The 10,611-nt window shown below is 37.8% G+C and overlaps 1 non-coding gene across 1 annotated transcript; it reads left to right on the forward strand.

Moving 5' to 3' along the window:
- The first annotated feature begins 10,191 nt into the window (after positions 1-10,191).
- LOC148544716 (small nucleolar RNA R71) lies at positions 10,192-10,297 on the forward strand. Its single transcript, XR_015900258.1, has one exon. It is a non-coding gene; the product is annotated as a small nucleolar RNA R71 (small nucleolar RNA).
- The last annotated feature ends 314 nt before the right edge of the window (positions 10,298-10,611 follow it).

Below are 10,611 nucleotides of genomic sequence, written 5' to 3' on the forward strand. Positions count from 1 at the left end.
AATTTTCAATAAGGTTGTCTCTGGATTGTTGTAATTTAGCTTCTCTTAGTTTCCTCTTCAAAGTCCTTTCAGGTTCTGGATCAGCTTCAACAAGAATGCCTTTTTCCTTGTTTCTGCTCATAAGAAAGAGAAGATAACAAGAAAAGAAGAGGAATCCTCTATGTCACAGTAAAGAGGTTCCTTATTGTTAGTAGAAGAAGAAAAGGAATAGGGGTGAAGAATAATGAAGAATCCAAACACAAGGGTAAGGATAGGAGCAGTGATGTGAGATGAAGAGAAGTGTTAGTAGATGAATAAATAATTAGAAGGAGATGAGGGAGAAGGATTTTCGAAAATTATTTTTGAAAAAGGGTTAGTGATTTTCGAAATTTTAAAATCAAAAGTTAAAATAATTAGTTAATTTAAAAAGAAATTTTGAAAAAGAGGAGAGATATTTTCGAAAATTAGAGAGAGAGAGTTAGTTAGGTAGTTTTGAAAAAGATAAGAAACAAACAAAAAGTTAGTTAGTTAGTTGAAACAAATTTTGAAAAGATAAGAAGTTAGGAAGTTAGAAAAGATATTTTGAAATCAAATTTTTGAAAAAGATAAGATAAGAAGATATTTTTGAAAAGATATGATTGAGATTAGTTTTTGAAAAAGATTTGATTTTTTTTTTAAAAATCACAATTAATGACTTGATTCACAAGAAATCACAAGATATGATTCTAGAACTCAAAGTTTGAATCTTTCTTAACAAGCAAGTAACAAGCTTGAAATATTTGAATCAAAACATTAATTGATGATGTTATTTTCGAAAATTATGAGGTAAAGATAAGAAAAAGATTTTTGAAAAATATTTTAAAAATTTTCGAAAATAACTAAGAAAAATAAAAAATATTTGATTTTTGAAAAAGATTTTGAAAAAGATAGGATTTTTAAATTGAAAATTTTGATTTGACTCATAAAAACAACTAGATTTTAAAAAGTTTTGAAAAAGTCAACTCAAATTTTCGAAATTTATGAGTGAAAAAGGGAAAGATATTTTTTTTTTATTTTTGAATTTTTTTATGATGAGAGAGAAAAACAACAAAATGATGCAATGCATGAAAATTTTTAGATCAAAACAATGAATGCATGCAAGAATGCTATGAATGTTAAGATGAACACCAAGAACACTTTGAATGTCAAGATGAACACCAAGAACATATTTTTGAAAATTTTTATATGCAAAGAAAACATGCAAGACACCAAACTTAGAAATCTTTCATGTTTAGACTCTATGAATGCAAGAATGCATATGAAAAACAAGAAAAGATGCAAAACAAGAAAACATCAAGATCAAACAGGAAGACTTACTAAGAACAACTTGAAGATCATGAAGAACACTATGAATGCATGAATTTTTGAAAAATGCAAGATGAATATGCAATTGACACCAAACTTATAACATGACACATGACTCAAACAAGAAACACAAAAAAATATTTTTTTTTGATTTTTATGATTTTCTAATTTTTTTTGTATTTTTTGAAAATTGATTGAAAAAGAAAAATAAGGATTCTAAAATTTTTAATATGAATTCCAAGAATCTTATGCTCTTTAGTCTAAAGCTCCAATCAAAGGGTCAGGCATGGCTTAATAGCCAGCCAAGCTTTAGCATGAATATAGTGTAATTCATTCAATTTTAGGCCAAAGCCTCAGTCCAAAAGAATTTAGACATAGCTTTATAGCCAGCCATGCTTCATGAAACACTAGAATTCATTCTTAAAAATTCTGAAGAAAAATATATTTTTGAAAACATTTTTTTTTAAATTTTTTTCGAAAACAAAGGAGAAAATTTTTTGAAAACAAAACAAAAAGAAAATCACCTAATCTGAGCAATAGGATGAACCGTCAGTTGTCCAAACTCGAACAATACCCGGCAACGGTGCCAAAAACTTGGTGCACGAAATTGTGATCTCAGGCAACGGCACCAGAAACTCTGTACGCACGTCTTAATAAATCGTTTTTCATTCAAAACTTCGATACAACTAACCAGCAAGTGCACTGGGTCGTCCAAGTAATAAACCTTACGTGAGTAAGGGTCGATCCCACGGAGATTGTTGGTATGAAGCAAGCTATGGTCATCTTGTAAATCTCAGTCAGGCGGATATCAAAGGTTATGGAGTTTTCGAAATTAATAATAAATAGACAGAAAATAAAGATAGAAATACTTATGTATATCATTGGCGAGAATTTCAGATAATTGTATAGAGATGCGTTCGTTCCTCTGAACTTCTGCTTTCCTGCTGTCTTCATCCAATCAATCTTACTCCTTTCCATGGCTGGCTTTATGTAAGGGCATCACCGTTGTCAATGGCTACATCCCATCCTCTTGTGAAAATGGTCCAAATGCTCTGTCACAGCACGGCTAATCATCTTGAGGTTCTCGATCATACTGGAATAGGATTCACCCTCCTTTTGCGTCTGTCACTACGCCCAGCACTCGCGAGTTTGAAGTTCGTCACAGTCATTCAATCCCTGAATCCTACTCGGAATACCACAGACAAGGTTTAGACTTTCCGGATTCTCATGAATGCCGCCATCAATCTAGCTTACACCACGGAGATTCTGATTAAGAGATCTAAGAGATACTCATTCAATCTAAGGTAGAACGGAAGTGGTTGTCAGGCACGCGTTTATAGGGAATGATGATAATTGACACGTTCATCACATTCAGGTTGAAGTGCGAATGAATATCTTAGAAGCGGAATAAGTTGAATTGAATAGAAAAACAGTAGTACTTTGCATTAATCTTTGAGGAATAGCAGAGCTCCACACCTTAATCTATGGAGTGTAGAAACTCTACCGTTGAAAAATACATAAGTGATGAAGGTCCAGGAATGGCCGAATGGCCAGCCCCCAAAACGTGATCACAGGATCAAAAGATAATCCAAAGATGTCTAATACAATAGTAAAAAGTCCTATTTATAATAAACTAGCTACTAGGGTTTACAGAAGTAAGTAATTGATGCATAAATCCACTTCCGGGGCCCACTTGGTGTGTGCTTGGGCTGAGCTTGAATGTTACACGTGCAGAGGCTCTTTCTGAAGTTGAACGCCAGGTTGTAACGTATTTCCGGCGTTCAACTCTGGTTTGTGACTTGTTTCTGGCGTTTACTCCAGACAGCAGCATAGAACTGGCGTTCAACGCCCTTTTACGTCATCTAAACGCGTTCAAAGTATGGACTATTATACATTGCTGGAAAGTCCTGAATGTCTACTTTCCAACACAATTGAAAGCGCGCCATTTTGAGTTCTGTAGCTCCAGAAAATCCCCTTTGAGTGCAGGGAGGTCAGAATCCAACAGCATTAGCAGTCCTTCTTCAACCTCTGAATCTGATTTTTTGCTCAAGTCCCTCAATTTCAGTCAGAAAATACCTGAAATCACAGAAAAACACACAAACTCATAGTAAAGTCCAGAAATGTGATTTTAACATAAAAACTAATGAAAACATCCCTAAAAGTAACTAGATTCTACTAAAAACATACTAAAAATAATGCCAAAAAGCGTATAAATTATCCGCTCATCAAGGGTCATACGGTGGTGAATGGTTAAAAGGAACTTGTGAGTTTAGTGGTTCAAAGCTATGTTGAGAGGATGATCTATAAACACTGGGTGGGGCTTGTTGGTATATACAAGGGGTTCCACCATATCTATCAGCTTGGTATGCATTGTTGAGTGGTCTTTGCCCATGATATCTTGGAGGGTGTTGTTGCCTAAAGGGTTGATCAGATCCTCTTGGCTCCATCCGTCTTTGATTGCTTAGACCTTGATGCATATTCCTGTTATAGCTTCCACTCCTTTCAACAAATTTAGAACCAAACTCAAAGCGAGAGGGGTGAGAATTCATAATAGCTAATAAGAATTAAAAATAACAACAGAAACAAATAAAAAAGAAAAAAATATTTACAATAACCAATAATAAGGCACATGTTTGCAATTCCCCGGCAACGTCGCCATTTTGACGAACGGTTTTCCTATCGGTAAAGAACTTTCACAAATATATAATCGCGTTGTAGATATAGCTTCTAAACCAATAGAAAATCCTTTCGTACAAACGTTTTGGTTGTCACAAGTAACAAACCCAATAAAATTTATAAACCAAAGTATTCAAACCTCGAGTCGTCTTCTCAAGGAATTGCAGGGAAGTGTTCTTATTATTAGTTATGGAAAATAGTGTTTTGGGTTTCAAAAGGTTTGAACAAGGAAAATAAATTGCAGGAATTAATAAATTAATAACTAATAAAACTCTCGGCAAGGTATGAAAATTTGGAAGTCCTATCTTAGTTATCCTTATCGATGGTGATAAGAATTGGGTTTTAATCCCACTTAGTTAACCTTTACTAAAGCAAGGGAAGTCAAGTGGACTAATTAGTTTGATCCTTGAGTCCTAGCCAACTCCTAAGGAAAGACTAGAGTTATTGGAATTCAATTCAATTAGCAAAAATAACAATTATCAATCACGATGAGTTTGATAACTCAAGAGTCTCCAGTTAATCAATTTAAGCCAAGAATATAAAAAGCTAAATATGAATCATAAATATGAAATACCTCAATTTATATTAAATAAAGAAAATCCTAACATAAATGGTTCATAAGCCAATATGGCAACATAAGTAATTAACAAACAAAAGCATTAAAGTATCTGAAAGTAGAAGAGAAATATAAAGTAAAAGGAATATTGAACTTGAGAGGAAGTTGAAATCCTAAATCTTTTAAGAGGAATCCTAATCCTAAAACCTAAGAGAGAGGAGAGAACCTCTCTCTCTAAAAACTACATCTAAATTATGAAAAGTGAATAATGGAAGACTTTTTTTTTGAATGAATGGATTCCCCCACTTTATAACCTTTAATCTGTGTTTTCTGGACTTGGATCTGGGCCAAAAGGGTTTCAGAAATCGCTGGGGGCATTTTCTGCAGTTTCTGCACGTGGCGTCTGTCACGCGTCCGCGTGGGTCACGCGGTCGCGTCATCTGGGAGTTTTCCTTATCACGCGTTCGCTTCGGTCACGCGTACGCGTCATTTGCGTTCTGCTCAAGGCACGCATCCGCGTCAGTCACGCGTTCGCGTCGATGCCTTTTCGCGCTAGGCACGCGGCCGCTTCGTCCATGCGTTCGTGTCGCTGCCCTTTTCTTCAAAACTCCATTTTTTTGTGCTTTCCTTCCATTTTTGGATGTTTTCTTTCTGTCCTCTAAGCCATTCTTGCCTTAGGAGATCTGAAAATACTTAACACACAAATCATGGCATCGAATGGTAATAAAAAGGTAATTAAAATTAATATTTTTAATGCATAGGAAACATGTTTTTTCACATATATCACATAATAAGGAAGGGAAAGTAAAACCATGCAATTTACATGAATAAGTGGGTGAAGGATTGAATAAATCACTTAAATTGAACACAAAATATGTCATAAAATATGGGTTTATCAATCAATCTAAGAGAAAATTAATTAAATCTATCCTAATTCTAGAGAGAAGAGAGGGTTTCTCTCTCTAAAATAACCTAAAACATGTTACTAAAGCTAAACCTAATTGCCCTCCCCTTGCCTCCTCTTGAATTAGGATTGAAATAGCTTCAGAAATGAGTTGGATTGGGTTCTGGAGGCCCAAAATTTGCTGCCAGCGAATTGCATTAAATGAGGTCACGTGCTGGTACCTGGGCGTACGCACACTTGCTAATTTTTCCACTTGTGCATACGCACAGAAGGTTGTGCGCACGCACACTTGCTGACTCTTACTTGTGCGTACGCAGTTACGCACACATTACTTGTGCGTATGCACACTTGCTGAAAAGCTCCAAACTCCATTTCTTCATGAATTCTCCACTTTTAGATTCTTTTTCTTCATCCCTTCAATCCAATCTTTGCTTTACAAGCCTGAAATCACTCATCAAACATATCAAGGAATCAAATGGAATTAAAGTAAATAAAATGGTTAAGTACTGTTTTCGTCCCTAAGGTCTAGGGTAAAAATCAAATTCATCCTCGACCTTTTTTTGTTATTAAAATCATCCCCAACGTTACAAAACGTTCTAAAATCGTCCTTTTGTCCATAAATAAAATTTTTCGGACAATTTTATCCTTAAACAAAAATTAAAAAAAGGTAACCAGACACAGATTCCTTTTCTCTTCCTTTCTCATTCACAATAACTCAACTATGCAAAACCCAACTACATAGCAGAATTCCTCATTCAAAATAACCAAACACACATTCCTCATCTTCCCCACACTTATGTAAAACCAAGTCCTCCACTTTCACTCCCTTCGTATCATTACAGTGCCACCCAGTTCGAGTTCCATAGAAAAACAAGGTTCCATGCAAGTTCCAACCTTGTTTTTGTCACAAAAGACTTACACCCAAAATCAATTGAAGCCCAATTGAACCAGCTATGCATCAATGGTCCCTTAATTGATGCTGTTGCAATTCTTGACTCACTTGCTCGGCAAGGTTCCAAGGTGAGACTGATCATGTACGTTAACCTTCTACAATCCTGCATTGACAGGGATTGCATATGGGTGGGTAGGGAATTGCATGCTAGGATAGGAATTGTGACAAATTTGGACCCTTTTGTGGAGACCAAGTTGGTGAGCATGTATGCGAAATGTGGGTTTTTGGAGGAGGCATGTAAGGTGTTCGATGAAATGCGTGAGAGGAACTTGTTCACTTGGTCTGCTACGATTGGTGCGTGCTTGAGAGAGTGTGATTGAGAGGAAGTTGTGGGGCTGTTCTATGACATGCTGCAAGATGGGTTCTTGCCGAATAAGTTTCTAATTCCAAAGATTCATTTGCCGGATGAGATTTGTTTCCTTCTTTCTTTCTTTTTCTTTCTTCTTCCTCTCTGTTTCCCTTTTCTTTTGTTCTGGGTCTTTTGGTTTCTTTTTTTATGTTTTTCTATTTTAGGTGGGAGGGGTGGGCCCTGGAGTAAGGGATAGGGTGGAGTGGGTGGTTTATTTTTTTAATATTTTTTATTTTTATTTAAGGGTAAAATTGTCCAAAAAATTTTATTTATGAATAAAAGGACAATTTTATAAGGTTTTATAACGTTGGGGATAATTTTAATAATAAAAAAAGGTCGGAGACGAATTTGATTTTCACCCCAGACCTTAGGGATGAAAACAGTACTTAACCCTAAATAAAATTTAGCAATGAAGGGCCTAAAAAACATGTTTTCACTTTTAAGCACAATTTAGGGAGAATTTACAAAACCATGCTATTTCATTGAATAAATGGAAGGAAAGTTGATGAAATCCACCCAATTAGAGCAAATAAATATCATGAAATGTAGATTCATCATATTTTACTGGGAGTTCTCTAGACTTTGACATAGAGACTCCCCACTTTTCTTTGTTTGTTGACTGTGCAGGAACACTAGAATCACTATGTATCTAGATGGAGGTGCACAACCCAGAAGAACCCTGGGGTCTTATACAGCCCCCACTCCTGACTTCTATGGAAGGAGTATTTGTATACCACCTATTGGAGCAGCCAATTTTGAGCTCAACCTACAGTTGATTACTTTAGTGCAGCAAAGCTGCCAGTATCATGGACTTCCACAAGAAGAACCCACAGAATTCCTTTTCCTGTAGATTTCTGACACAGTACGAGCTGATGGAGTAGACCTAGACCAGGATGTCTATAGGCTGCTGCTCTTTCCGTTTGCTGTAAAAGGGCAAGCAAAGAGGTGGTTGGATACTTAACCCAAATCGAGCTTGAAAACATGGGATAAGTTGGTGGAAAAGTTCTTGAACTAGTACTACCCCCCAAGGAAGCTAACCCAGCTAAGGCTAGACATTCAAAGCTTCAGACAAGAAGAGAATGAGTCTCTTTATGATGCTTCGGGGAGATACAGAATGATGCTATGGAAATGCCCCATGGAAATGTTTTCAGAATGGGTAAAGCTGGACATTTTCTATTACAGACTCACAGACATAGCTAAGATGTCCCTAGATCATTCTACTGGTGGTTCAATACACATGAAAAAGACAATTGACAAAGCTCAAGAACTCATTGAGACAGTCGCCAGCAACCAGCATCTATACTCATCTGGTAAGACTTCAATGAAAAGAGAGATCAAGACAGTGTCCACTGAATCTAACCCTTCGGAACAAAGTAAATCATTAACCTAGCAGCTGCAATCCCTCACACAGTAGTTGCTAAGTTTGCAAGAAGTGTTGCAAGAGACCTGAGCCTCCAACAAGAATATAGAAGCACGGTTGAACCAAGCTAAACAGCATTTGTCTGAATAGATAAGAGAAGAGCGCCAAGCCATCCAATTGGGGAGTGGAAGGACCCTGAACAACCAGCCCCAGAACAGTAAGAAGTAGGGGGAAGAGAAAATGGCTAAAGATGAACAAGCTGCAACTTAGAGCACCATCAAGAGCGCTGAACGCCCAGAAAGGGATAATAGGGGTGTCCAACGCCCAGAAGGGAGCAACCCTGGCGTTGAACGCCAAAAAAGAATCACCAAGGGCATTCAATGCCCAGAAAGGGGGGGGGGGACAACAGACACATCAATTCTGGAGACACCTCCCATAGACAGTTTGACAACCCTTCCTCAGTCCCTAGGGGTACTCACCCTGCACCACTCATGGCCTTTGAGTACAAGGCCACGTTACCATACCCTCAAAGACCCCAAAAAGCAGAAAAGGATAAGCAATTCTCCAAGTTCTTAGAAGTTTTCAAGAAGCTGGAGATCAAAATTTTCTTTGCAGAGGCTCTTGAACAAATACTTTCATATGCTAAGTTCATGAAGGAAATACTGAATAACAAGAAGGACTAGAAGGTAGTAGAGACAGTGGTGCTTCCTAAGGAGTGCAGTGCAATCATTCAGAGGAATCCTCCAGAGAAACTGAAGAGGCCTCTCACTCTTCCCAGTGACATAGTGCCTACCCCAAGCGTAGAGTGCAAGGCCATCATAATGGATGTTGAATCCGTACCAGAGGAGGAAGTGCAAGCTGCTAAAGGGTCAGATGAGAGAGAAGCCCCAGAAAAGGCTGAGGTTACACTGTCACATGCCTCCTCTATGACACCTATTCAAGAGCTTGAAGCACCACACCTTCAAAAGCCCCAAAAAGAGACCAAGGATGAGCACTGCTCACAGTTCTTGGAAGTCTTTAAGAAGCTACAAATAAATATTCCTTTTGCTGAGGTTTTGAAGCAAAAGCCTCTCTCTACTGGAAAAAACTTCATTGATGCTAAGAGAGAAAAATTGGTGTTGAGGTTACGTAAGGATTAGATGGTTTTCAAGGTCTTTAAACCTCCACTACCCCCTGGTAAGGGAGGTACTTGCATGCAGGGTACAATAATGAAGCCTCCCACCTTGGTGGAAACTCATACAGTTTTCCCAGCCATCAAACCTAACTTTGGTGTTGGGTGTTGATGACCGGAATTTACTCCCCATATAAAATGATGAATCCGTTCTTTTGGCAAGCGCACCAAAAATATGGTCAAGTTGTGCTGTCAGTTGTGCTATGGCAGCCTCCAATTTTGCAAAATTACTGCTGATATCACATGGTTGCATAGTTGAGGACGATATATCTTGATGGTGGTTGTTGTGTAGTTGTTGGGTGGAGTGGTATGATGCATTTTGTGAGTTGTGGTAGGGTGTATTTTGTGAGTTTTGATAGGGTTTGTTGTTGCCTGATTGATGGTTGGAGTTGTGGTTGTTGTATTGGTTAGATTGGTATAGTTTGTGATCTTGGCTGTGGTTTTGTTGGTTTCTCCACCCAAAATTTGGGTGGTTCTTCCAACCTGGGTTGTATGTCTTAGCGTTAGGATCATATGGTGGTCTAGAGGGATTGTTCACATAGTTAGCTTGCTTCCATTCACATTCAACTTCTGGTGTATCTCCTTCTTATGGAGGGGCTTAGGCTTGGATAGCTGAGACTTGGTTCTTCTCTATCTTCTTGGTTAAGGCTGCTAGTTGTGCAGTGATCACCTTGTTTTGAGCTAACAAGGCATCTATAGAATTGAGCTCCATCACTTCTCTCTTTTGAGTTCTTTCTGAGGCATAGAAGTACTCATTTTTGGCTACAATCTCTATGACATCTATGGCCTCTTCAATGGTCTTCTTCTTGTTAAGTGAGTCCCCTGAAGAATAATCTATTGCCTGTTTTGACTCATATGATAGCCCCTCATAGAAGATGTGCAGTTGCACCCACTCATTGAACATATCCGGAGGGCATTTCCTTGTCAAGTCTTTAAATCACTCCCAGGCCTCATAAAGGGTTTCACCATCTTGCTGTCTGAAGGTTTGCACCTCAGCTCTCAATCTATTGACTCTCAAATTTGTTCACAACATCATCCCAAGTTATCAAGATCTCCTTGGGAAATGCATCCAACCACTTTGCTGCCTTATCTCTGAGAGAAAAGGGAAACAAAAGTAGTTTGTAGGTGTCAGGATGTACACCATTTGACTTTACAGTGTCACAAATCCTCAAGAATCTAGTCAGATGTTGGTTGGGGTCTTCTTGGGCACTCCCTCCAAATGAGCAATTATTCTGGACAAATGTGATGAGTTGAGGCTTCAACTCAAAGTTGTTAGCATGAATTGTTGGCTTTAGAATGCTACTGCCAAAGTTTCCTGGA

This window comes from Arachis ipaensis, chromosome B9 (genome assembly GCF_059453495.1).
Source record: "Arachis ipaensis isolate K30076 ecotype BB chromosome B9, ASM5945349v1, whole genome shotgun sequence".
Taxonomy (NCBI): domain Eukaryota; kingdom Viridiplantae; phylum Streptophyta; class Magnoliopsida; order Fabales; family Fabaceae; genus Arachis; species Arachis ipaensis.